This window comes from Chlorocebus sabaeus, chromosome 18 (genome assembly GCF_047675955.1).
Source record: "Chlorocebus sabaeus isolate Y175 chromosome 18, mChlSab1.0.hap1, whole genome shotgun sequence".
Lineage (NCBI taxonomy): Eukaryota > Metazoa > Chordata > Mammalia > Primates > Cercopithecidae > Chlorocebus > Chlorocebus sabaeus.
Genome location: NC_132921.1, coordinates 9,709,239 through 9,736,924, shown reverse-complemented (window position 1 = coordinate 9,736,924; position 27,686 = coordinate 9,709,239). Strand labels below are relative to the sequence as shown.

General features: G+C 37.8%; 1 non-coding gene across 1 annotated transcript; it reads right to left on the bottom strand.

Annotated features, from left to right (window-relative positions):
- Positions 1-1,314: 1,314 nt before the first annotated feature.
- LOC103244110 (Gilles de la Tourette syndrome chromosome region, candidate 1) lies at positions 1,315-21,583 on the bottom strand. Its single transcript, XR_012089373.1, has 3 exons — positions 20,856-21,583; positions 13,560-13,736; positions 1,315-1,480 (listed from the first exon to the last, which is right to left on the bottom strand). It is a non-coding gene; the product is annotated as a Gilles de la Tourette syndrome chromosome region, candidate 1 (transcript).
- Positions 21,584-27,686: the final 6,103 nt, after the last annotated feature.

Below are 27,686 nucleotides of genomic sequence, written 5' to 3'. Positions count from 1 at the left end.
GGCAGGAAGCAATGGATATATGTCCCTGAAATCAATTCAATGTGATTATTTGCTAAGTTTTCATGAATACTAAAAAGGAAAGGTTGGCTGACATAAAAAATGCAGTGCAATGGTTCCCTCAGGGGCTGGGCACTGGTGAGGTCTGCATTACTGCTTTTTGATCTTCCATTTATCCTTTTCTGAATATGAATAAAATATACTTTGAGATTTAGTTTAAAAATAAGGAAAATTAACGATCCACTTTGAAAATCAGTCTCTGCTATGCTATTACTCTTTAAGAAAGTTAAGAAACCTTTCAAACTTTAATTAGGAGTCTACCATTCCCTCTCTCTCACTCTTAAATTATATAGATTTTTCCAGGGGAAACACCCTGATTTTCGTTGGCCATTGTTTTCAGCATGCACTCTGTAGATGTGGCTCGGGGGCAACTTCAGAGCCAAGACAGGTGTATTTCAACCCTTCAATTTTATGTGGAGAGTTGACCTTGCTGTGTGGACCACAAGGAAAGCACTCAAATAAGAGGAGATCTAACGTATGCTGGGTACATCTTTCCAAAACTTGAGATTGTTTAATCATTTTGCAAAGTAGCGGCAACTTGAGTGGTTCCCTAACCACTATTTCTGTAAATGTAGTGTATTGGACAGCTAATGGAAGAAATGTGCAGCAAAGTGAGGTCTTTTGTGTGTGTACAAGATCATAATGGAACATGTTTCTAGGTAGAAGTATATTTACATTTATATCTTCAGGTACTCTTATTAAAAACAACCTACTGATTAAAAATCAGGAAAAGTTTCATCTCCCTGCAATGGTGAGGAATTGTGGCAATCCAGCCTCTTGTGAGTGACGTTATGAATGAGGCATGTAATTGACCAGGCAGAAGTGCATAGTGACGGCATGGATTATAGAACAGTCAAGTACGACATTCTAATATTTTTATTTAATTGGCTGTGCAGTTGATTGGGATGATTAACTTAGCTCTGCATTATAGCCATGAGTGATGTCATTTAGGGAAGAATCTGAAGAAAAGAAACTTGTGACTTCATCGGCTACTACTAAGCAGTTCTAGGATCTTTGCTGATCTTTGGGGCACTGGTGGCAGAGCACTTGTGGTTTCCAAAGGCCAGGTTTAAAAAGTGTGGTTCTGCCATTGACAGGAAGGCAACCAAGGATAAATCACTTAACCTCGGATTTTTTTTGTTAGTAAAATAGAGAGATTAACGTATGCCTAACTTAGGTTTCAACATGACACTTAAATTTGGGTCATTGCAAGAGTGAAAAGAGTATATGGAATCACTGTAGAACATTGTAGAACACTGTAAAGCAGTTATTTTTATTCGTTAGTCCATAATATCACTGACAATAGAGATGGTAGTGATGTCTTTCTATCCTGATTTGTCTCTCTTCATTGGTACTGATGGATGGGGCCAAGCTTGCAGTGGATGAGTTCCTCACTGTGTTTCTTACCTGGATTTTGAAGATCCTGAAATATAGAAATATTGTTTAGAAACAACATTTTCTCTGTGTCTAATTTTTTTTACATGAATGTACTTACATCACTGAGGGGAAGTTATTGTCAGTCCTGAATGTTCTAGAAAGAAGGCCAGTAAAACTCAGTGATTAAGAAAGTTTTGTAAACTTTTCCATATAGCCAAATTGGCTTGTCACTGTCTTCTGAAATATAATATGTGCATGTTATTTCTGCTTGTGATCCTAACAGTTATTTCTCCGTTTATTTTGTATAGAATGTCTTCCCTCTCTAGTCTTTCCTTTGTTTAGAACCCAATTAAGCTCACTTTTTCTAAAAATAGACTTTTTTGATTACCTTAACTGTACAGTAAACACCATCCTTAAAAAGTCTTTGGTGAATGTGTAATTTACTGATTTGTATTGTTATTTACCATAACATGTGTATATCATTTACCTCTTAAAGTCGGTTGTGAATTCTTTGGGGGAAGGAATATGCATTGTACTCAACTGTTAGAAAATAATACTAGAATTTTATGATGACAGGATGATTAGATGAATAAGAAAGGCTCCCCTAGTAAGAACTATTTGGGAGCAAACAAAGTTAATTGGCCAGAAAGAGTTTAAAACATTTATTTGATGGAAAAAGGTTTTCAAAATCAATTTAAAACTTGATGAACTTGAAATTAAGGAGGAAAAGTATTGACTGGAAACCACTGATGCATGACCAAGAATGTTTAAAGGAAGAAGACAAAACTTTAAGTTTCATATTTGGAAAAGGAAAAATTGAGGGTAAAATTAGACCTATGAAAAGAAATCTGGTGGGTCTCTTTTAGTTGTCTTGTCATCTATAGTCAATGCAACATAATTGTTGTATTTTTCACATAGAAAAACGAATGTAGAACCTATATCTCTTGCAAACCGCACCCTGATCTTTCTTTACAAATCAGTCTTCTTCCTATACCAAAATGTTCTCCTTTTTGATGGCAGCATTTGAAGTGATTGTGTGGAGGTCCTGGGAAAGAAAGAAATGCACAATTGTTGCATTACTTTATTTCATATTTAAATAGACAGTCATCTTCTTATTTTCTTACCTCTTCTAACCAAAGTCAAAATACACAGAACGTTGAATATACAGTTTTTGAAAAGAACAGTCGCTGTTAAGATTGGCAGCTTCTGTTCTGAATGTTCTTAACAGGACTAGTTCTTCCTTAGCATGTCCTTAGTCTTCCAAGTGTTTTAGGCAATACTAAGACAATTTGCTTTTTCATGATAGAGATAAGTGTTACACAAAAATGAAGTTACTGTTATTGTCCGTTCTCTGTTCTTTTAATATTATCTTACTGGTTTAGGTTGACTTGTGATTTTCTTTCCCAGTGGAATTTTCCATTAGATTGCATTTAGATACAGTATGGGTTCTTAGACTCCAGTAAAAAATGCTCACTGCTCATGGCCACTTGTCTTCAGGCCATAAGGAAGATGCAAATTGACTGCATAGACCATGAGACAATGTTCAATCACACTGGCTTTTGTAGGCTCACCTTTTAAAGAATTCTTCTTGGCCAGATTCGGGAAAATGAAAGGATTCTTACTTGTAGAGTCTTCCTGGCTACTTAACTCAGCTTTCGGATGCTGCATTGCCAACAACTCACTTGCATTTATCATTTAAATATAGTGAGATAGAAAGCAGACTTTCAAAGATCTGAATGTGGTTTTACAATCAAATTTTTCATCCCCATAATCTTTGGTATGTGGTCATTCTGGCCCACCTTCACCAAGAATCCTATGAGGTCGGTTCAGCCAGAATTCCCATTATATCTCATGTTTCCTCTCAGTAATTTTCCACCCACTGACCTCACCCTCCTCCTTGGCTATAAATCCCCACTTGTCCATGCTATATTTGAAATTGAGCCTGGTTTTCTTTCCCCTTTGCAATTGTTCCTGAATAGAATCTGTGTTCACAACTTTAACCTTAACCTCTGTCCAGTTCTGGTTTTCTTTGCCAGGCAGGATATCTATTTCTAGGATCTCTACGTAGTGTATAAACTTGAAACAACAATTGTGTTTTTTTTGTTGTTACTTTTTTCTTCCAATCCGTGAAAAAAAAAATTAAGCACTTTATATCTAAATTTTCTCTGAGAATAAATGTAATATTTACAGGGCTTGTAGTATAAGACAGCGGCATAGTAAGGAAGAGAAAGAGAGAATGGTGAACAAGAATTTATATTCCAGTGGTGATTAATTTGTCATACTTGGGATGTGTCATCATTTGCTAAGTTATGTAAGTCAAATTATTTCCTATATTATTTTTTATCTTTTCTAGTAAAGTCTAAATATTCTATGGTGAGAGAAGACTGAAAACTCTAAATGCCGTGGCATTAGGGGCCCAGTTTATTTTGGTTAATTTTTGCATCCTTAGCATCCAGCTCAGCAGCAGATAGATACAGAGTAGGTGATAAGCAAATATTTATTTTTTTCCAAATATTTATTGATTAAGCAAATGAATAAAAATGAAATGAAAGTTCTATTCTACAAGTGATTTTTTTTTTTTTTTAAAGCTGGTTAAACTGAACTCTTGAAAAGGAGGCTAATTCAAACACTTGGTCATTTCTACTATTGTTTTAAGTAGAAAAAGCCCAAACAAGTATCTAACTGAGCACCAAAGAAAAGAGCTAACAGCTTAAATAAACTTGCAAAGGAGTTGATACTGGCATGCATATGCAGTGATATTCCTAACACCTTGTTTGACTGTTCCACACAATTTTATTTTACTGGTAACAGTTTACTAAATAAATGGAGACAAACTTACATTAACAGAACCCTTCTCTGAGCTTGATGAAAGCATATTAACCAGACAGATAACAGCAACTTGTAGGAACTTAGTTGCTTCCTAACTCGGGCATACTAGAGACCTAACGGTGAAGGTGAGAGTTTTATTTAGTTATGCTCATTATAACTATCACAGCCCACTCAGGGATACAGAATGATCACTGCCTTCATTCTATCATTGCTTTAACTTAACAGACACCATCATTTTTCTGGCCTATAAAAAATGTTTATTGTGTTCATCCTTTTATCTAGATTGGTGCTACCCAGTAGAATTTTCAGTGCTCATAGCTATGTTCTAATATCTCTATTATCCAACACTGTGGGCATAAGCCATGGAAGCATGGCCAGTGCAACTGAGGAACTTGATTTTTAATTTAACTAATTAGAATTTAAATTTAAATAGCCATATTGGCTAGTGGCTCCCACATTGGACAGGGTAGCTTCAGACTGTAGCACCAGTGTTCTGTGGTGGTATCTGGCTTTGGGCCAGATAGAGTCAGGGTTTAAACCTAGTTCTGCTATAATATTTACAAGTTATGGGAATTTTGCCAGATTCCAAGGGATGACTACACACACACATGCGCGCGCGCGTGCGCGCGCACACACACACACACACACACACACACACACCCCTACAGCCTAAGTAGACTTACGAAGGAGTCAATGTATAAAATATGTGTCTACAAGAATTACTGGTGTATATTAAGCCAACAATGATCCTCAAAGTCCCCTTACTTTCTGGATATATTATAGATAATAATTACAGTTTGTTAAGGAATTACTTTGGGCAAAACACTGTGCTGAACACCTTTTATACTAAAGTATGGAAGGTTAAGCAAACTGACCAAGGCAGCATGTGATGAAGCCTAGATTTAAGCCCAAGGCTGAATCCAAACCCTATATATTTATATATCATATATATGGGATAATAATATATAGTACATTATATATTATATATACATTATAAAATATATAGTTATATATTTATATGAAAAATATAAACATTTTATATGAAAAATATATTTTATATATAAATATATAATTATATATAACATACATAAATGTATTACTCCAATGTTGCCTTTTAGCTTCCTGGGTGTGGGACGAATGGCTTATCCTTCTTCCTCAACAGAGCACTTTGAATTTGACAGGAGCTCAACATATGTGGGTTTGTCATTGGCTTAGTTTGTACAGAAGGCACTGATGAATAAGAAGGAAGATAGCATGTTGGGGGTGGCAATTCACTCCCTAGAAAGTATTAGTACATCCGTGTCTCCTTTTCACTTGTTTCAGAAGCTCAAAGAATGCAAGAGCACTGTGTGATAGGCTGCTTTTGCAGAGAAGTTATAGCAAGATTAGAACCTAGACCTCAGTGTCTCCTGCAATGCTTCACAGCAACTTGGCCAGAGACCAGTTTGTAGATCTTATCCAAGACAAGCCTCAGGACATATTTCAGAATATCAGCTTGCAAAAAACCCCATTTCTGAGTGCTAACATCATTGTGTGTTGTCTTTTGCTACATAATTTTATTCTTATTTTGTTAAAAAACAAAATATACCTTTGGTTATTTTTCTTGTCACTCTGATTCCTGGTGTAATAATAGCTGGGGCCCTGAATCAGAGAATGAGACCTAAAGACTCTGACAATTGCAGCAGAATGGGGAAATTGGTTATGCTCACTCAGAAGAAGCGATTGATGCTCCTCCATCTCATGTGAAGCTGGGAGGAATGGGCATAGTTTCACGATCATCTCTGCTGAGGTAGGCAGGGAGCTCATGTGGACTGATTCTAGCCATTGGCTCCAGCTCAGCATAGGCTCCCTGTTAAGTAGGGACACCAATATTGACACTAGACAACGCACAAAGTGTGAGAATAATGTAAGACAGATAGGACTGTTCCCTGCAGATGGTAGGTAAGTCTTTGACTCTGCACCAGGGAAGAATGAGCTTGGGTGTAAGAGCTCATAACAGCTGCCACTCTGGGCCCTGGTCAGCTCTTTAGGCTCAGATAGAAGCCCTCACACACGTCTAGCTGAGTAAGAACTCTCTCTTTGATAAGAGCAATTTTAATAGGGGCAAATAGAACCATATTAGGGTTCTATTTTTATCTTATTTCTCAATGACATGACACTGTTCTGAATGCTGGATGCTTTATTGACATGAGAATAAAAAGGGAGACTCTTCTGGTGCTGACAACAAGGTGTGACTGTCAAAAACTGGCCATTCCTCAGTGGACATGTGGCCCTGCTCTCAAAGTTGCATCAGTAAGAATGGCTCAAGATCAATTTTTCTGAAAATCTAGTCATTATTTTTTGGCAGGCATTCTCTAAATATAATTGGCTTATTACTAAAATCCTATCTAGCAGGTTAACTCATTTAGTTACTGGGATTACATTTTGTATTCAATTTATCTTGGAGGTACACCAAGAAGTTACCTTCATTAAAATTAGATGTTCTTTGACTGCAATCTGGAAAGAAGTTTTAAATGGGCATTTTATAATACCTGCTTTAAAAATTCTCTAGTATAAAATACTTATTTATTAAAAAAAAAACTTATTTATAAGCTCTATAATGCAAAACTTTGAGACCTTTTGTTTGAGTGGATTTGATATTGCTGTTAAGATACTTGACCTTTTCTCCAACCTTTCCTTTACCTACCTGATGGACAAGTTTCAGAGCTTTCTATTAAAGCATAAATCTATAACTTTTATTAAGGGATTAAAATCCTAGTCTTTTTCTTTGTGCACAAATAAATCAATCTGTCTTTAATTTGTGGTGTAAATTGTCTGCAAACACTTTCCAAAGACCTTTAACTCTTAGCTGTAGGATATCTTAGCTTAGATATCAGGCTAGAACATTTCTTCAAGATTACTTGAAGTACATGTGATAATCTATTCTTCTTATTGTTCTAAATTTTAGAACTCTGAGATCAAGTTAGACCGCTAGAAAACCACATGTTTAGAGAATCAGACAATAATTTTGGCCTTTTTTTTTTTTTTTTTTTTTTTTTGAGACAAGAGTCTCACTCTATCCCCCAGCTGGAGTACAGTGGTGCAATCTCGACTCACTGCAACCTCTGCCTACTGGGTTCAAGCAATTCTCACGCCTTGGCCTCCCCAGTAGCTGGGATTACAGGCGCCCGCCACTACGCCCAGCTAATTTTTGTATTTTTAGTAGAGATGAGATTTCACCATGTTGACCAGGCTGGTCTCGAACTCCTGACCTCAGGTGATCCACCCTCCTAGGCCTCCCAACGTGCTGAGATTACAGGCATGAGCCACTGCACCCGGGCTTTTTTTTTTTTTTTTTTTTTTTTAAACTACATGTACACATTTTCTTCAGTTTTATGCATATGACCATGTCAAGGGATGTTGTCAGAGAAATGATATTAGGACATTTTTTTGTAAGGCCAGGGCCATGGATTTTGTGCTCCACATACACAGAGTGACCTTCATGGGGGCTCCCAGCCTAAATGTAGTCCTCCCTTCTCATCTGCACTTTCGCATTTTGTGGTTTCAGCTTCCCGAGGCCAACTGAGGTCCAACAATATTAAATAGAAAATTCCAGAAATAATTCATACATTTTAAAATTCCCTGCTGTTTTTGGTAGTGTGGTGAAATATGCTGTCCTGCTCCATCCCACTCGGGGCATGAGTCATCCTTTTGTTCAGTATATCCACACTGTAGATATTACTTCCCCCTGTTAGTCACTTAGTAGCTGTCTTGTTTATTGTATTGAAAAAAACATACAGTATGTAAAGAGTTCAGTGTTATCCAAGGTTTTAGTCATTCACTGAGGGACTTGGAACATATTCCCTATGGAAAGTGTGTTGCCCAATTCTTTTTATGAAAGAATGCTGTGTTTCCTAATTATTGATACCTAAGGAAAACTAAACTCTTCCTGAACATTTCTTTTCCTTTTGACTGTTCATCTTTTTAAATTTTATTTTTTATGGGTACATAGTAGGTGTACATATTTATGGGATACATTATGTATAATATATATATATATATATTTATTGACAAGGTCTTACTCTGTCACTCAGCTGAAGTGCAGTGGCGCTATCCTGGCTCACAGCAGGATAGTGACCTTTCAGGCTCAAGGAATCCTTCTGCCCCAGCCTCTCAAGTTGCTGGGACTACAGATACTATGCCTGGTTAATTAAAAAAAAAGTGTAGAGATGGGGGTCTTGCCATGTTGCCCAGACTGGTCTCAAACTCCTAGCCTCAAGTGATCCTCCTGCCTTTCCTCCTAAAGTGCTAGGATTACAGAAGTTAGTCACCATGCTTGGCCTACATGAGATATTTTAATACAGGCATCCAATATATAATATTCACATCAAGGCAAATTGGGTGTACATCACCGAAAGCATTTATCATGTCTTTGTGTTACAAACATTCCAATTGTGCACATTTAGTTATTTAAAAATGTACAAAAATTACTGACTTTAGACCCTGTTGTGCTATCAAATACTAGATTTTAATCATTCTATCATACTTTTGTACCCATTAACCATCCCCACTTCCAATCCCATCCCCATCACCCTTCCCAGCCTCCGTTAACCATTATTCTACTTTCTATCTCCACGAGTTATTGTTTTAATTTTTAGCTCCCACAAATGAGTGAGAACGTGCAGTTTGTCTTTCTGTGCCCAGCTTATTTTATTTAACATAATGACTTCCAGTTCCATCTATGTGGTTGCAAATGACAGGATCTCATTTTTTTTAAATGACTGAATCGTACTCCATTGTGTATATGTACCACATTTTCTTGATCCATTCATCCACTGATGGATACTTAGGTTGATTCCAAATGTTGGCTATTGGGAATAGTGCTGCAGTAAACATGGGAGGGCAGATATCTTTTAGATATACTGATTTCCTTTCTTTTGGGTATATACCTAGCAGTGGAATTGCTGTAGTAGTTCTATTTTTAGTTTTTTGAGGTACTTGTAATAATTTATATTACCATCAGCAGTGTACAAGGGTTCCCTTTTCTCTATATCCTCACCAGCATTGTTTATTTACTGTGTTTTGAATAAAAGCCATTTTAACTGGGTTGAGATGATATCCCATTGTAGTTTTGATTTGCATTTCTCTGGTGATCAGTGATGTTGAGTGCCTTTTCATAGACCTGTTTTCCATTTGTATGTCTTTTGAGAAATGTGTATTCAGATCTTTGTCCATTTTTAAATTGGATTATTGAATTTTTTCCTATTGAGTTATTTGAGCTCCTCATATATTCTGGTTATTCCTTGTCAGATGAATAGTTTGCAAATATTTTTCTCTTATACTCTGGGCTGTCTCTTCACTTTGTTGATTATTTCATTTGCTACTGTAGAAGCTTTTTAACTTGATGTGATCCTATTTGTTCATTTTTGCTTTGGTTGCTTATGCCTGTAGAGTATTACTTAAGAAATCTTTGTCTAGACCAATCCTGGAGAGTTTCCCCAATGTTTTCTTGTAGTAGTTTCATAGTTTGAAGTATTAGATTTAAGTACTTAATGGGTTTTGATTTGATTTTTGTATATGGATAGAGATAGGGATCTAGTTTCATTCTTCTGCATATGAATATCCAGTTTTCCTAGCACTACTTATTGGAGAGACTATTTCCCCAATGTATATTCTTGGCTCCCTTGTCAAAAATGAGTTCATTGTAAAGGTATAGATTTCCTTCTAGGTTCTCTATTTTGTTCCATTGATGTATGTGTCTGTTTTTATACCAGTACCATGCTGTTTTGGTTATCATAACTCTGTAGTATAATTTGAAGTCAGTTAGTGTGATTTCTCCAGTGTTGTTCTTTTTGCTCAGGTTGGCTTTGGCTATTCTGGGTCTTCTGGGGTTCCATATAAATTTTAAGATTAGTTTTCCTATTTCTGTGAAGAATATCATTGGTATTTTGATAGGAATTGCATTTAATCTGTAGATTTTTGGGATAGTATGGATATTTTAACAATATTGATTCTTCCAATACATGAACATGGAATATCTTTCCATATATTTGTGTGTCCTTTTCAATTTCTTGCATTAATGTTTTGTAGTTTTCATTGCAGAGATCTTTCACCTATTTGGTTAAATTCATGCCTAGGTATTTTATTTGTAGCTATCATAAATGGGATTACTTTCTTGATTTCTTTTTCATATTGTTCACTGTTGGCATAGAGAAATGTTATTGATTTTTGTATGTTGACTTTGTATACTGCAACTTTACTGAATTTGTGAATAAATTCTAATAGGTTTTTGGTGGAGTCTTTAGGTTTTTCCAAATACGAGGTTATATCATCTGCAAATAAGGATAATTTGGCTTCTTCCTTTCCAGTTTGGATGCACTTTATTTCTTTCTCTTGTCTGATTAGCCTAGCTAGGGTTTCTAGTACTATGTTGAATAACAGTGGTGAAAGTGGGCATCCTTGTCATGTTCCAGATACTAGAGAAAAAGTTTTCAGTTTTCCTCCCTCCAGTATGATACTAGCTGTCATATATAACTTTTATTTTGTTGAGGTATATTTCTTCTTTACACAGTTTTTTGAGGGTTTTCCATCATTAGTTTTTTAAGTAATTACTCCCCAAACTGTGTTCTGCAGAGTCTTTTTCTAAGCAGACCGGTAAGTGGCACATGGAAAAAGCTTTCTGACCCCCTTATATGGTAATCATCACATTAACGGCTATGTGTGGTTGAACAGTTAAGAAGAAACAAACATTAACTTTATTTAAATCCTGAATTTGCTAATATTTCTTACGTCATGTGTGTGGTATGTGGGACATTTCAATTATGATCTGGCAGAACAGCATTAAGCAGATACCAGTTTGTGAAATGCTGCTGCAGTTTTGTGATTTTCCTCTTTACTGTGTTTTGGTTGCCAAGAGGCTCAGAGAGAAATTTGCAAACTTTTAGACTTAAATTCCCAACCTGTGACCTGGACAAGGTAGCCATAGACATCTTGGTAAAATTTCAAATTCCACTTCATCCCACCTGCTTTGTGAATTGTGGCAGAGCTGTTTCTGCTGGGTCCCTGTCCCCACGAGAATGCAGAGCATCATGATTCCTCTTTCTCAACAATCACAATAGCAAGCTCTGCTTAGTTTTTCTCATTTATCTTGACTACTTATTTCTTTCTATTCTGGGCATTTTACTGACTCATGTTTTACTTTCAATTCAGTTCTTCCAATGACCTGCAGCGAATACAGGTCCATAGACTTATCAACCAATCTCACATTTACTTGTTTCTAAAGCTTTAATATCCAGTCTCTTCTAATGAGCCCTACTCAGTGGAATTTCAACATATACTTTATATTATAATATCATCTTTTTATGACTTCTATTTCTATCATCTTATTTTCCTTCCTTCATATTTTTTCTTCAAATTTCCAACTTATTTGTTGTCCCATTTTCTTATACATATCTCTGAAATCTGGCTCAAGTCCTTCATGTAATGGGATGATGGTGTAAATAACAAATTAAGTATTTTTCATAATTAATTAAAAATAAATAGGTTGTTTCCTTTCTAATACCTGAAGGGATACAGTCAGATGGAAGTGGGGATGACGCCATGGCTGGGATATGAGTGGGAGTGTTGCCAGATCATTTTGGAGAATGGGAGGTGTTAGGCAAAGCTGGGTAAGTGTGAGGCTCTTTGACGCCCTGAGCAGCATGGAATAAAACAGTGTTTCCTTGTCTGACTGACCCTAGCAGAAAGCTCAGCTTTGTGCCTGACCAGTTGTGCCTTCTGGGTCATAGCCATGCAAGAGAAACCTTGGCCATGCTGGTGGTGTCATTTCAAGATAAGGTGTGAGTTCCCTCCCAAGTGTGTGATTTGGAATCCTGATGTGCAGCAGCATGCAGGACAAACGCCTGCCACCACAGGGTGTGCCCGTCATAGCTCTCGGCTGCACTCACAGCACTGACTCTAGCTACTCTGCAATATTTTGGGAGAAATTACTTGCGTGGTTACTTCATTGGTCAAAATTCTCTTCCAATTGAAATTGGGTGACCTATAATCAACTTTTTTGCTTCCTGGATATTCTGGAGTGACACAATAGAGTGCATTGAGAACAAATGTTTAATTATTGAACACAGCCCTGCCTCTGAACTGTTTGACTAAAAGAAATACCACAGACGTATTTCTGACCCTGATGCCTCCGACTTTGTTTTATGCCTTGATTTGTCAACATCCACTTGTCTGTTTCAAAACTGAAGTAGAGAATTTCATAAAAATGTTATTTGTCTTGCACTGGAATGAACACACCTCATTTATTTGATCGAAGTTGTCTCCTTTTCCCAGTTTTATTCCTCCTAACATCACTACCAATTGAATACTTCAGAAACATCTCTTTTACATAGGTTACAGCATAAAACCTTTTGATGACTCCTGTTACCTATAGGTTGAAATCTAAACACATTATTATTTTGGATTTCCAAATCTCCAAAGTTTGGGTCCAGTTTTTATTTTTAGCCTTATTTTTGTTAGCACTCCTTCCACAAACCATTTGCTCCAGTCACACTAACGTTTTCATTTGTTGCTTTCAGTTTTTGCCTTGAATGTGTTTCAATACAGGTCCTTAATGTACATAAACAATATAAATAGTAGTAGAAGTAGTGAAAGTAATGGTGACCACATTGACATGTTTGAATCATGTACTTTTTTTTTTCCTGTCTTTCAACTATTTGGCATTTGTCTTCTTTCTATACATTTCTTCACCTATCCTAACATCACGTCAGGGTCCTCTCAGCCCCCTTTTCTCTGTTATGCCTTCTGGAGGACTGTGACTAGAATTAAACCCTCTTTGCTGAGCTACTTTGATTCTTACTGTCCAATCATTGGTGACCACGTTTTGGGTAACTTCTGCATCTAGGTACCCTTTTTTTGTGTGTTTAGAAAGTTCTCAGCTTTTAGGAGTGACGTATGTACATTCTTTAATGTGAATGGCACGTATTTCAAATCTTTTGTGGGATGTGTTGATTATATATAGAAAATTAAATTCTGGAGGCTGAGGCGGGCAGATCACAAGGTCAGGAGATCGAGACCATCCTGGCTAACACGGTGAAACCCCATCTCTACTAAAAATACAAAAAATTAGCCAGGCGTGGTGGCGGATGCCTGTAGTCCCAGCTACTTGGGAGGCTGAGGCAGGAGAATGGCGTGAACCGGCAGGCAGAGCTTGCAGTGAGCTGAGATCAGTGCCACTGCACTCCAGCCTGGGGGACAGAGTGAGACACCATCTCCAAAAAAAAAAAAGAAAATGAAATTCTGGTATAGCTAATACATACCTGCACACACATGCATAAATAGGAGCAATACACAAGAGGAACAAAAACATGCAAATGGCAGGTAGTGACTGGCTCCTCCCCTCCTGTCACTGAAGCCACTTGGAAGATTTCTGTGTTCTCTCTCCTCCCTCTTCCTCCTCTTATTTGCAGGTCTCCATTTTGATGAGTTTTTCTGATCTGACAAAGTAAAATGGGAACTGTGAACTGAGTTGCATTAATATAGTTCTAATTGAAAGTAGTCCATGTTTACTATTTAATTTATTTTGTAATATTTAGTTACAAAATTTTGTGTTGATGAATGTGCTTTTTTTAAAAAAAAAAAAATTGTGATATGTAAACAAAAATCTAGAGGCGATCCATACTTAATCTTCTGCTTTTTTCCAGATGTTTTGGCTCAGTCCTGCAAGCATTATACTAATGACAAGAGTAAACAATGGAGATAACACAGGGATGCAAACATGAACACTTTAATCTATTAGACAACTTGATAATTCACATTCAGATTGCAATGAAATGAAGAGAAATGTGCTGTCCTCTAATTTAATTGTTTGGCTCATTATTTTCTCAGAAAAGAGGCTATGTGATTCTTTCCGAGGTTGGCTGGGGATTTCTTGGAATGGAGTGGAGGGAGACCTGGCACAGGGTGGATGCAGACCTCCTGGGGACTGGCTGCACCAGCAAGATGCCCTCGCCCTTAGGCTGCAGCTACACCTGTGAATCATACATTTGGGAGAAATGTAGATCTTACTGGGGGATTTAACCTACTTGCAATTTGTGGAAAATATCCAAATGGAATTACAAAAGCATCACCTAATTATAACAACACATTTATTTTCCTTTGACCGTCTTTGGTTTTGACTTGTCGAATTTGTTTATTTAAAGGAGGTTGGTAGGTGGCAATTTTTGTCTGCCATGTGTGGTGTGTATGCATGTGATACTGACCTAGCTAAAAATATTTGCATATGCCCATAGGCCATTGAGAAAATAAGAATCAGCATAGAAACGAACAATTTATGCTCCGCAAGGATCCCATATTTTAAATATATAAAGATGGGATGGCTGAATCAGGATGCATGATACTCTCGTGCATTTCTGAATTTTACTGCCCCACCTGCAGCCTGTCTTTGTGCACCTGAAAACCCTTCAGAAGCAACGATCTCTGTACGTGATGTCCTGCACCCTGCTGGATTCATGCTGTGACGTTGTACATTGTCTCAGGGGAGGAGAAAACCAATAGGGTTTAGACAGAGGCTCAGCTTAGCTCTGGGAAAAGAGCCTACAAAAATTTGCATACGATCTCTGTTATTTTGTAATTGTGGAATTATTACTATTTTTCATTTAAGTCACTCATTCAGTGCACTTTATGGAGATGACCTTAACGGGAGTGAGTGTTTGGGGTCATTGGGACTCCTGGAGCTTTTTCTTAGTTGGAGGACATCTTTTTATTAAGGTTTTAATTTTTAAATTTTATTTTTTAAATAAATGAAATTTTAATTTATTTTTAACTTTTATTAATCTATTAATTTTCTAATTTGTTAAGGTTTTAATTTTTTTCTTCTTTTTAGGCTTCAGTATTAGCCTGAAAGTAATGGAGAAACCAAGTCCAGAATTCTTGAGCTAACTGCCATGGATATTATGCAAAATCAATGGATAATCTCCATACTTTTTATATGTCATAACAACTGTTTTATTAACCTCTGTGGAAGATTTCGATTTTCTTTGAATCTCTGAACAGGCCTATTTGCACATTTTTTAAGGAGAAGAAAACAGATTTGTAGTGTGAAATTCGCTGTAGGAAATTCTGATAATAATTAAAGAGGAGGCCGGGTCATGGTGGCTCACGCCTGTAATCCCAGCACTTTGGAAGGCTGAGGCGGGTGGATCACTTGAGGTCAGGAGTTGGAGACCAGCCTGGCCAACATGGCAAAACCCCATCTCTACTAAAAATACAAAAATTAGCCGGGTGTGGTGGCGCGCATCTGTAATCCCAGATACTTGGGAGACCGAGGCAGAAGAATCGCTTGAACCCAGGAGGTGGAGGTTGCAGTGAGCTGAGATTGTGTCACTGCACTCCAGCCTGGGTGACACAGTGAGACTCTCTCTCAAAAAAAAAAAAAAAAAAGGAAATTAGGAATAAGAAAACAAGAAGGAGGTAATGATGTGTGCAGAGTAGAACATACACACGCGCGCGCGCGCACACACACACACACACACACACATACACACTGGGGTTTTAAAAGCAGTCTTGAGAGGAGGAGGATGAACTTGACATGGCTGTGACAGTCCCATGGGGGAGAGCCAGTGTGTTTTGCTATGCACTGGCATGAGGAGAGAGATGGAGAGATGATATGTGCACTGTGTACAATCAATAGAAAGGAGCTGAGAGCTCAGCCACGTGGACACGTTGCAGTTCCTTCCTTAGATAGGCTGTGCATAGTGTGTTAATTTGGATTTCTCAAGTTTTCTCTATCTTAAGTGTCACGTAAACTTGGCACAAGAAGGCATGATTAAACAGGGAGGCTAGAGAAAATATGCATTCCGTCTTTCAAGAAGAATCCACAAACTCAACCTTGCTTCTCACACTGCTCTAGTGATCATCCAGGCACTTGTTTCCCCTCAGAACAAGTATTTGCTTTTAGGGAGAATCTTAAAACATGGGCTCGTGTTTCCCTCTGGAGGGACTTGTATTTGGGTAACACTTCCACTTTACCCCTCATCCTGGACATTCCTCCAGGAGAAGGAGGCATGTCCCTTCCCTGACTGGTGAGAAGGAGGAACTGGCCATGCTTGGCTCAGTCCTGACGGCTTCCTTTTTCTCTCTCCCCCAGGGTCATCTGCCTGTCCATGGCATGCATTCTCATCTGCTCTTTGGAGCTCAAATCTTACCTTTACTAATGGCTAATTGTGTAATCTTGGAGAAATTTCTCAAATTTTTGGTGTCTCACTTTATTGTTTTATAGCTCGAAAATAGATGCAATAATAGATTGCTTCCTTGGATATTATATGGAAGAGTCTTTAATTAGTTAAAGATAAGGAAGACTTTTGTAGAGGTAAACAGATTAAGCACAGCATACACTATCTCTCACCTCCAGAGACAGAGCCAACACATCCACGAATATGTGTCTTGTTGAAGGGGTGATATTAAAGGATAGGGGTGTTGCACATACTAAAAGCTGTCTGTACCTGATAGACATTTGATAAACCTTTGTTAGATGAAGCCCTAATTGAAAGAAGGAAGGTGTATTTTGAAATATCTCCAGATGATTCTGCTAAATACTCCTTTTCCTCTCCTGCTACAACACACACGCGTGCTCGCACACATACACATACACACACAGCACCTTTGTGCATATAAGCACATCACCTATTGAGAGTCATTGTGAAACCTCCCTCTTTAGAGCTGTCTTTTATTAAATTATTAATGACACATATGCTTTCTAAAGACAGCAGGCTGGTAATTTCTTTTTCCTCTTGACAAGCACTGTTAAGAATATACTTATTTTGTACTATTTTAAAAAGTCATATTTAAAAACACTAGCGTTTTCTGAATTATATTCGACAGCATACCCTACTTGCTTCATGATCCAAAAATAGTATATTGAATAGATAGAGATGTCCTTCACAGTCACTATTGAGTCATAAGGCGCTGAAGGAAAGTCTGGTTCATGGGAAGTGCTCTCTCATACAGGGAGAGCAAAGGCTGGGACATGACCTTTGATTTCTTCCTTCTCTTTTAATAATAGATTTTTAAAAAATTCAAACTCAAAATCTAAGCTGTCTTTCATGTTATATTCACTAATAGTGTATATTATAGCTAGATACATGTTAAATATTGGTCTTTAGAATATCTTCATCTAAAATAATTATTTGCAGGCAACCCATCTATCATTTAGGTTCATGTTGGAGAAACCTGGATTATGGCTTAAAAAGGTGTCTAGTCACTCATTACTAATTTTCTTTACTTATACTTGCCTTTTATTTCAATTTTGAACATACATATAATATCAGAGATTACCTTGTTGGATGTTATATGGAATGGTGAAATAATACCCTTTAGTAGTTGAGAAACATGGACGATTTAAGAGGGTTAAGCTCAAAACTATATAGGCAAGGAGTACAAAGGCTTGGTTAAAAAAAAACAGGTTACTTATACGTGACTTATCATTAGATCATATAGTTTGATATGCATAAAAAGTAATGCTCAGATATGTGGTAAAGTAGGGAAGATTAATAAAATCTACTCAATCTGTTTCTCTTAGATGGAAAGCTAGTGCCATATATTCATTTTTTTTAATCTTCAGGGATAAACATAAAACATGGCCCCATAATTACCTCCATTTCTAGTGTGTTCTCTGTGCTGCAGGTATGATAGTAGGTGACTGGCAAGCACTGGCTAGTTTGATTCACAATTTAGTGTGGCAATAATATGTTGGCTCTGATTTTTTAAATAGAAGAAAAATAAGCATTTGATAAATAAATTGGAAAGCATCATCTCTTTAACAGAAGATTAACTTTATTAAACATTTTGCTGCACTAGGTCTGTGACACTTGAGAAGAAAATTTTACAAAGATTTTGGAAATCCCCAAATCTACATATATATTTTTCCATAAAGTACACATACAATGATTTTGAGAACAGCAAAACTCATCTGGAAGGCACATGCTGGAAGATGGGCTTGGTTAACCCCTTGAGTGGCCACTCATGTTCACCTACTAACATATAAACTCACAGGGTTGGGACTCCAGGTAGGACATGTGCCAGATCAGAAATGTGAGAAGACAAGAGGGCTCGTGGACAGCTGAAGTGACAGATATTCAATTGTAGAAGACCCGTGTATAATCTCTCTCCACACTTGGTTGTATGTATTTGAATAATGTTGTATATACAGTTTTGTGTCTGGCATTTCCCCTTCTATGCGTTTCCCATGTCGTTAGAAGAACTGAAATTCATCTGTCATAGAGAAAAATAAAAATTATTTGTAATGCTGACTAGATATTTCATTATGTTAAGAATTATTAATTTGTGTGTGTAATAATAATGTCATATTCTGAAAGTTTTTACCTTGGAAGCACACATGCTGAGGAATTTAGAGATGCAATAATATGGCAGGATTTTGCTTCAAAATATGTACTTGAGGGGACAAAGTAAGTAGGAGTATGAATGAAGTAAGTTTGGTACTGTGTTGATAATTGTTGAATTTAGGTGATGGAAATTATGGAATTTATACTGTTCTCTGTATTTTGCATATATTTAAACATTTCCAAGATTAAAAGTTAAAGTTTTTCTATAAATTTAATTTTGAATGGCTTTATGATGGTCACAATAAGGATATATTCATGTAATCATTTATATTATACAATTTGGGGACATTTATATATTTTTTATTTTTCAAGATCATGTAAGGTATGGTAATCCACATTTCTCTGCATGAAATTTTACCAACATTTAAAATTATTCTGGGGGGAGAATTTTGGGGGGTATATTACTGCACCAGGCCAGCACTTTTGGAGGCTAAGGCGGGCAGATTACTTGAGGCCAGGAGTTTGAGACCAGCCTGGCCAGCATGGGAAAACCCTGTCTCTACTAAAAATACAAAAATTAGCTGCACTTGGTGGCACATGCTTGTAGTCCCAGCTACCTGGGAGGCTGAGGCATGAGAATGGCTTGAACCCAGGATGTGGAGGTTGCAGTGAGCTGAAATTGTGCCATTGCACTCCACCCTGGGTGACAAAGTGAGAGTCTGTTTAAAAAAAAAAAAACAAAAAAAACAACAGAAATAAAAATTTACTGCACCAATGAATGTAATCATTTAAAAGTGATATGCACTTTTCTAATTGTTTCCCAAGTAGACTTAATTGTTTCCCAAATAGACTGGATATTTTTTCTAATATTATGAGAGTGCCAGAGCTACCTCATGCTATTAGTATTGCCCATCATCATTTAAAAATATATCTTAAATTGATAGATCATTTCATTATGGACATTAGAAGAATAGATACTTCTTGAAATATGAGAAATTTATGGTGGTTGTAGAAAATTTGGAAAGTGCAGAAACATCCCGACACTAAAAGAAAAACCACTGTTGAAGTGCGAATTTTTCGTAACAATCTTTTTTCAAAATATTTTGAAATATTCTCTGCTGTTCAGTTGTAATGATAGCCGGAGGCATTATACAGCTTTATTTTGTAACCTGTTTTTTTCCAGCACAGATGTGAAAAGCTTCACATCTATTATTTAGTACTGCAATGTCAAATAAAGTTAGTTACAAAGAAGTTTCAGAAAAAAAGATAAATTTGTAAAAGGCCATAGTCTCTGTGAGGAAAAGTGACATAGGACATTTTTCCATGTGGCAGCAGTTAGGAAATGTAGGAAGGGCGTCAGAGTTTCTGAGTCAGCTTTCAGATGCATGTCCTCACTTTCTCTTCATTATACCCAAATGAAGATCTTGTTTGAAATTTACAGATAGAGAAGCGAAGGTCTTGGAGATACAGGGTTCTTCAGAAAGTGGTCAGAGCCTCCTAACATTGCTTTGGGACTATGCCCCTCCCTGTTCCCTACTGCTTTGGCTTCTTGCCAGCCTGAGTGTTCCTGGTCACTGCAATGCTTGCACTTTCCTGAGTCATTACTGTGCACTCTGTTAACCCTTCTTCTTGTGATACTGTTTTCTTCCTTTTTTTTTTTTTTTTTAAAAAGAAAACTGTAAAGTTAATGCATACTCTTGGGGAAAAAGAATTCTAACAGAATTAAAGATTATAATTGAAATATACTTTGTACACAGTTTTATATGCCATTTTTTTCTTAATACTATGAACAAGTTTTCTGTGTCCTTAGAATGGTTGTAAATACCGTTATTGTGGTTACCAGGGGTGTAGCCACATTCTAAGAGTGCATCACCATTGACTTAATGTTCCACTGTATCCTCTGATTAGGCCACAGCCTTGGCTGACCTGCGCTCCTGGCTAAAGGTGACCAGCTTCCACCTCAGAAGGCCAGGCTTTCCCCTTGGCTGCCACCTACAGCCAGTCTAACCAGCCATGCACCCGAGTCTCTCTCTTTTTTTTTTTAAATGTTTTCCCCATTACTTCAGGTTTGGATAAAATAATTTACTATGGTTTGTAGCCTGGCTCCCCAAATAATGAGGCTGGAAGTCACGATCTGAAACTGAGTGAATTAACCTCCTGTGCAGGGAAAATTGAGTAATGAGGAAAAAAGACTTTGAAAGAGCTAGGAAGATTCATTTCCTCTTCTCCCTTTTTCTGGTGAACAAACTGTTTCAGGAAAGAGATCTTGCTTACCTCTGCAGCCTCTCTGAGATATCCCTCATGGCCACAGCGATGCACCCAGCAAAGGACCCAACTTGGGAAGCTGTGACCAGGATGGTATATGTCACTTTGCATTGCTTCTCATCCTCCCCTCCGAAGCTGTTTTCCTCACCTGCTTGCCATGAGTTTGCACTTCCTTAAACAAAATAGGAGCCTTTTTAGTCATTGCCTCAGACCAGGCTTTTTAGGGAACCTGAGCTCAGGCAGAGACCTAGATGCAGAGGGATGTAAAATGCTCCAGGAAGGAGACGCAGAATGTACAAAAGCTTTATGGGGTGAGGGAGCATGATAGGGTAAAAGTAAAGGAAGGTTAAAAAAAAAAAAAAAGTAAATGGCAAATGTGAAATGTGATGGAGAAAGGAAGAGGAGGGGCATGAGATGTAAACTAGCTGGGGACAAAACCACAGAAAGTGGTGTAGACCCCAGAAGCGGTCTGGTCCTGATTCTAAGAGTAACAGCAATCTACTGTAGGGCTTTAGGGAAGATGGCAGTGGGATGGAGATGGGATAGCGTATTAGTCCATTTTCCCACTGCTGTAAAGAACTGCCTGAGACTGGGTTATTTATGAAGAAAAGAGGTTTAGTTGACTCACAGTTCTGCATGGCTGGTGAGGCCTCAGGAAACTTACAATCATGTCAGAAGGGGAAGGAAGGATGTCTTACATGGCGGCAGGCGAGAGAGAGCCTTTGAAGGAGGAACAGTCAAACACTGATACACCATCAGATCTCATGAGAACTCACTCACTGTCATGAGAACAGCATGGGGGAAACTTCCCACGATCCAATCACCTCCTTCCCTTGACACTTGAGGATTTCAGGTCACTTCCTTGACATGTGGGGGTTACAATTTGAGATGAGATTTGGGTGGGGACACAGAGACAAACCGTATCAGGGTAGTAACACTGGATTTGAATTTTGAAAGGGCCACTCTGGTTATGCAGGGGAGAATAGATCATATGAAGGAGGTTTGCAGTGTGGATATTGCTTGATCAGTTAGCAAGTGATGGCATATTACTGGAGAAAGATGACCTTAGCTTGGACTACTGTGGGAGTAATGGAAATGGAGAAAAATGAGAGAGATTTGGGAAGTAAAATGGACGAGATTGATAAAGGTTAGATATGTAACCTGGGGCAGTAGAGGAGTCTTAGATAACTCCTAGGTCTCTATATTGAGCTATTTATTGGATGCTGGTGACATTCACAGAGGTAGCTAACAATGAGAGAAGATGCAGTTGAGGGAAGATAAAACATTTAGTTTTGGAAATACTATATCCTGTGAACAGTGTGATATTCTAGTCCTGTCTCAGAGAAGAGATTTAGGCTGAGGTGAAACAGTTGTGATGTACCTGGTTTAACTGTTCCCTGAAGTTCCCTGAAGCTGGGAGAGTGAACAGATGGTAAGGAGAGGCAAGCTGGCCTTGCCTTCCTGGATTTTATGTTTCCAAATGACTGAGAGTACTGTATGGATTGGATTTAGCCTTTTGCTCGGTACATCTGAGTAAAAGAAGAATTCCCTGCCCTTCCTCACCCCGCAACCTCCTTCCCCAGATCTGAAGCTGAATTATACACTAATGAGCACATGTCTGGCCCAAATTAGGTCTAGAATGCATGTGTTTAATGTGGGCCTTCTGACTAATATTCAGTCTTACCTGGATATTAGTGGGCTATTTCATTTTTCAAATAATTGGAGTCATGTTGTAGTTCTTCCAGGGAAATTCCAATCACCAGGGCTGGGGTCTTTGCCCTTGATCACATTGATTTATAGAAGTTATCTTCTTCATTTGTAAGGCATTTGTTGTGTTTGTTATGAGTGAGACACTAAGTAGGGCACAATATGAATATGACATGGGTCTTGCTCATTAATTTTCAGCAAGATAAGAGATTATATTGTCCTTCGTGACATTGATTTATGGAAGAGCCCATATGCAGAACTCAAGCTCCTACTCCTTCTGCATTGCTGTCTTTGAGAGCTTGCAGTCACAGAACAGATATTGAAAAATGGATGGCAGTCAATTTTGACTACCTCAGAAAACGGTGCCCATAGTGTGGTTAAGAGGGTAGAGCATGGCTGGATGCAAAGAGTTGAATATGGCTAACCATTTTCCTGTAAGTTGTATATTCCATCTTTCTGAACTGGGTTAGTTATACCAACTTATAAGATGACATTTCTGAGAACAAGTTGGATATAAGTCACTGATTATGTTTAAAACTGAAGTGTTATCTACTCTATAGTTAGAAATTTTCTCAGACTCATGCAAATTGTTTACTAATAGCTTGCTTTTACATGTGATTCAGATTTTGTCTTTATAGATATATGGGTTGCAAAGTGGGATGTGGCATATCATCATCAGATATGTATTATATTAGGAGGCTATCTTAAAGCCACATTTTCAATCCCTTTTGTATGTTTGTGGTGCTGATATAATCAATAGAATTTCATATTCTATCCCGGCCGGCGGGATCGTCAAAGCAGGCCCTGGAGGAGGGAGTGGGAATTTGGGGAACAAGAGACACGAGAAATGGAGACAAGACAGTGCTCTGATCAAGTCTCGTTTAATGGCGGTAATGCAGTGCCTTATATACACTTGGAGAGGAAGGGGTTGGGCCAAGGTGGAAATGATCTCATTTCGGAGGGCGTGGCCAGGCAGGTTTCGGTTTCAACGGTCGGACGTCATGTTGCGCCTGCGCTATAAAGTAACAATTTTCGCGGGCACGGGAAAGATGGGTGAAGAAGAAGCAGGAAGAGCGCCATCTTGTGTGAGGTATTTAATACAGGGGAAAAGGACAAATCTAGGAAGGAGGTGAGAGGTGGAAATGAATAGCGCTCAGGCGTTTAATCGTCAATAATTACTTGCCATGGCCGGGGCGCGCAGCTCTGGACAATATTCTGGAGAGTAAATTTGCTAAACCAGATGAACCAAGACAGTACATTATTAATGTATTCTTTAGTATTTAGAATCTTAAACATCAGCATGACATGGGAGCTTATTCCTGACTTGACAATCGTTTTTTAGCCTCTTCAATAGGTAGCTTTGGCTTTTGCTTTCAGTGCTTTCAGAAATGAAGGCTCATGTGGACAGTGACAGTGATATATTCTTTTTTGCATGTTAATTATCAATACCTATTATCATTTATACTTCATTATTATTTGCAACTATTTTAATGGCCACTCCTATACCCAGAATATCTACAGCATTCTTTAAAATTGTTTTTCTTTATTTAGTTATTACTGTTAACATTAATTATATCAATTTGGAATAAAGGGATATGGAAATATTCTATACAATTTTTTACAGCCTTAATACTCTTTTCTTCAAAATTTTGTGGTATAGAAGAATTTCCTTTCACCAATGGATTTTTATCCTTTGAAAATATGAAGGACTGCTGTTTTAGCTAGTCAAAATGTTACCTGGGAATGATTACCATCTTATTACTGGTTTAAAAAATGGAAAATTTGAAAGATGCATGTATTTTTTAAATTAGTTAATTACATTTGGATAGTCTCATGATAGTGAATCATTTTGCTGGAAATGATGTAGTAGTATTCATTCCCTTTACCTTAGATTGCATTTAGGTCTTTGAAATATTGCTCCACTTGTGAATTGAATTTTTTTGGGATGAAGTTTCTTCTAAAAGTTATCTGCCTCATTTATTTGCAAAGCATTTGTTGAATGTTTATTATAAGTGAGGCACTAGGTAGGGAAAAATACGGATAAGAAGATATGAGACCTGCCCATTGGTTTATCAGCAAGATTAGTTAGTGCAGGCTTCCTCTTATAGCAAATTTGGTGGATATTTACAGAAAGTGAACTTGATCACAGTAAACTGCTTTTGCAAGCCTGGTGAGAGAACTGATCCACAAATTATGTAATGTAAGGGATAGCTAAAAGCCATGATATCAATTTTAATAAGTAGTAGAAAAAGTATTAATTGTGTTAACAAAGTGGCATTAGTTGTATTACAATCCATATGGACCTTGGTTTGCATAGGCCCTGTGTAAATAACTGGAATTAGAACTCCTAAACTTCTGGAATTAGAACTCTTACTGGTCTATAAATTGGGACAACTGGAACTCCTCCTTCAAAATCTACTGGAAATTTTGGGGTGTGTGTTTAAGATGAAAGAAAGGGAAGAATTTTTTTAATTGATTGTCTATGCAGCTGGTAGTTACGTGTTTTATATACATTTTCTAGTTATATTGTTGGTTGGGTAACATTTTCTCCATTTCAGATGAAGAAACTGAGGGTTAGGGTGGCCAAGTTCTCTTGTTATAACTTGGGTGAACTTGAGAGTGACCCATGTCAGCTGGGAGGGGTGGAATTCTCAGAGTCAGGGAGGTGCACTGGACAGAGAATCCTCTGTGTCCAACATTGTGTTCTACATTTTACAAGGATGTAATAAACACAAACAAAATACAATGCATGCTAAAACTGAACTTGTGACAGTTCCTTCTCAGCCTCATCTTCCACTGTATTTCATATCCTAATTGAATACCATCTACTTGTCTTCTATTCTAGAAACAAGCATCATGATCACCATCATATTCAGCTACTATTTTATTTATTCGACACCCAACAGGGGCCAGACATGTTATAAATATGTAAATAAATATATGTCATTTAGTATTGACTACTACTAAGCATTCTCATTTATTCCTATTTCATATTGGGTAAAACTCAGGTTTAGGAAAGAAAAATCACTTGTTCAAAACCTCAGTTAGTGAGCAGAAAGATCACGACTCATACTCAGGTGTACCTCACCCAAAGCCCAGGCTTTGTATAGTGCAGTAATTGCTTCCTATCTGGTCAAAAATTTATGTCACTTGAGCTCCTGAATATCTTTCTAGGCTTTCTCCCCCTATTTTTTAATTTTTAATTATTTTTTGGTGGAGTATCACTTTGTTGCCCGGTCTGAAGTGCAGTAGCACAACCTCAGCTCACTCCAACTTCTGTCTCCTGGGTTCAAGCGATTCTCCTGCCTCAGTCTCATGAGTAGCTGGGACTACAGGCATGTGCCACCACGTCCAGCTGGTTTCCATATTTTTAGTAGAGTCAGGGTTTCACTATGTTGGACAGGATGGTCTTGAACTTTTGACCTCAGGTGATCTGCCTGCTTCGGCCTCCCAACATGATGGGATTACAGGTGTGAGCCACCACACCTGGCCTTCCCCCTATTTTTATTGCAGCTTCCTTGGCCTGCATTATCTGTCCCTTGGCGGAGTTATCTTTCTAACTCCGGTTCTTCCTCCACGTCTGCGGTTCACCTTTTGCCATTTCCCACTCAAAAGCCTCAGATGGCATCATATTAGGATGCATTCTGAGCTCATTATTCTTTAGCTGGCAAGGAAAATGCATGTCTGAATAAAGGTATAGAGTGGTTTGACAAATTTTAGTCAATTGGATTAATATATATTTTATACAAGTAAAATCTTACACAATTTCATTATACGAATTAAAACACTAAAATGCTAAATAAAAACAAAAGAAGTAACGCTTGGCAACATTTTCATGGCAAGTGGAAATATGCCGAGTGTAGAATGAGAAAATATTTGATATAAACCCTACTATTACAAAGAGTGTGTCATGTTTGTTAATTATAGATAAGGATTTTATACATCTACAAGGTGACTGATTTAAGGCAGGCAGTTACTGTGGGCCCATTGGCTGCCCACCCAATGTTTATGCTACAAATCTTTTTTTTTTTTTTTTTTTTTTTTTTGAGACAGAGTCTTGCTCGGTAGCCCAGGCTGGAGTGCAGTGGCACAATCTCGGCTCACTGCAAGCTCCGCCTCCCGGGTTTGCCATTTTCCTGCCTCAGCCTCCCAAGTAGCTGGGACTACAGGCGTCTGCCACCACGCCTGGCTAATTTTATTTTTATTTTTTTATTATTAGTTTTGTTTTTTGTATTTTTAGTAGAGGCGGGGTTTCACCTTGTTAGCCAGGATGGTCTCCATCTCCCAACCTTGTGATCCGCCCACCTCGGCCTCCCAAGGTGCTGGGATTACAGGCGTGAGCCACCGCACCCGGCCTATGCTACAATTCTTTCTTACTAACAAAATTCCAGTTTTGTTCACGTGGCAAAGTGCTTGAATTTGGTAGATAAGTCATGGTGAGTCTCAGAGAATGCTAGTGATTCTAGTTCCCTTTGACAGTGATTGTCCTAGGGGGCCATGTGACCCAGTTCTGGGCAGTGATCTATGAAGTCCTCTAGGCTTCTCTAGAACAATGTTTCTTCTTGAGAGAAATCTTATAATTCTGCAATGAGAAAATCTGTTCTTTTGACTGCCTCTTTGCTTCCTGTGCTGGGAATGATGGCTGGAGGTATGGCAGCTATCTTGTGACAGTGAGGATTCAAGCCTGAGGACAAAGCCAACACCCTAAAACAGAAGGTTGAAGGAGCCTAGCTTTGACGGCCTTGAACTATTGAATCAACTCTATGACTGCCAATCAAATGACTTCTTTTTAGCAAATTACAAATATTCCTATGCACATAACCAGCATTAATCAAGTTTTAAAAAAATTTCTGTTAAAATTTACTATTTCTATTCTAATTAGGTACATATAAAGCATCTTTGAACCCTGAGAAGCATAGCATATTGCATTTTATTCCATCTCCCTCAGGAGTTAGTTTTCATCCTTGGCTTTGCTAGTTAAATGCCAGAAGATGTCAACATAAAATAATTTATATTTAATTTGGGGCATTACCAATTGCTGATTAGTAATCGACTGTGGGTTTAGGTATACACTAAAAGTAAACACAAAGTTTCTTTTCCATGGGTCAGAAAAGAGTGCATGTTTGGAAGACT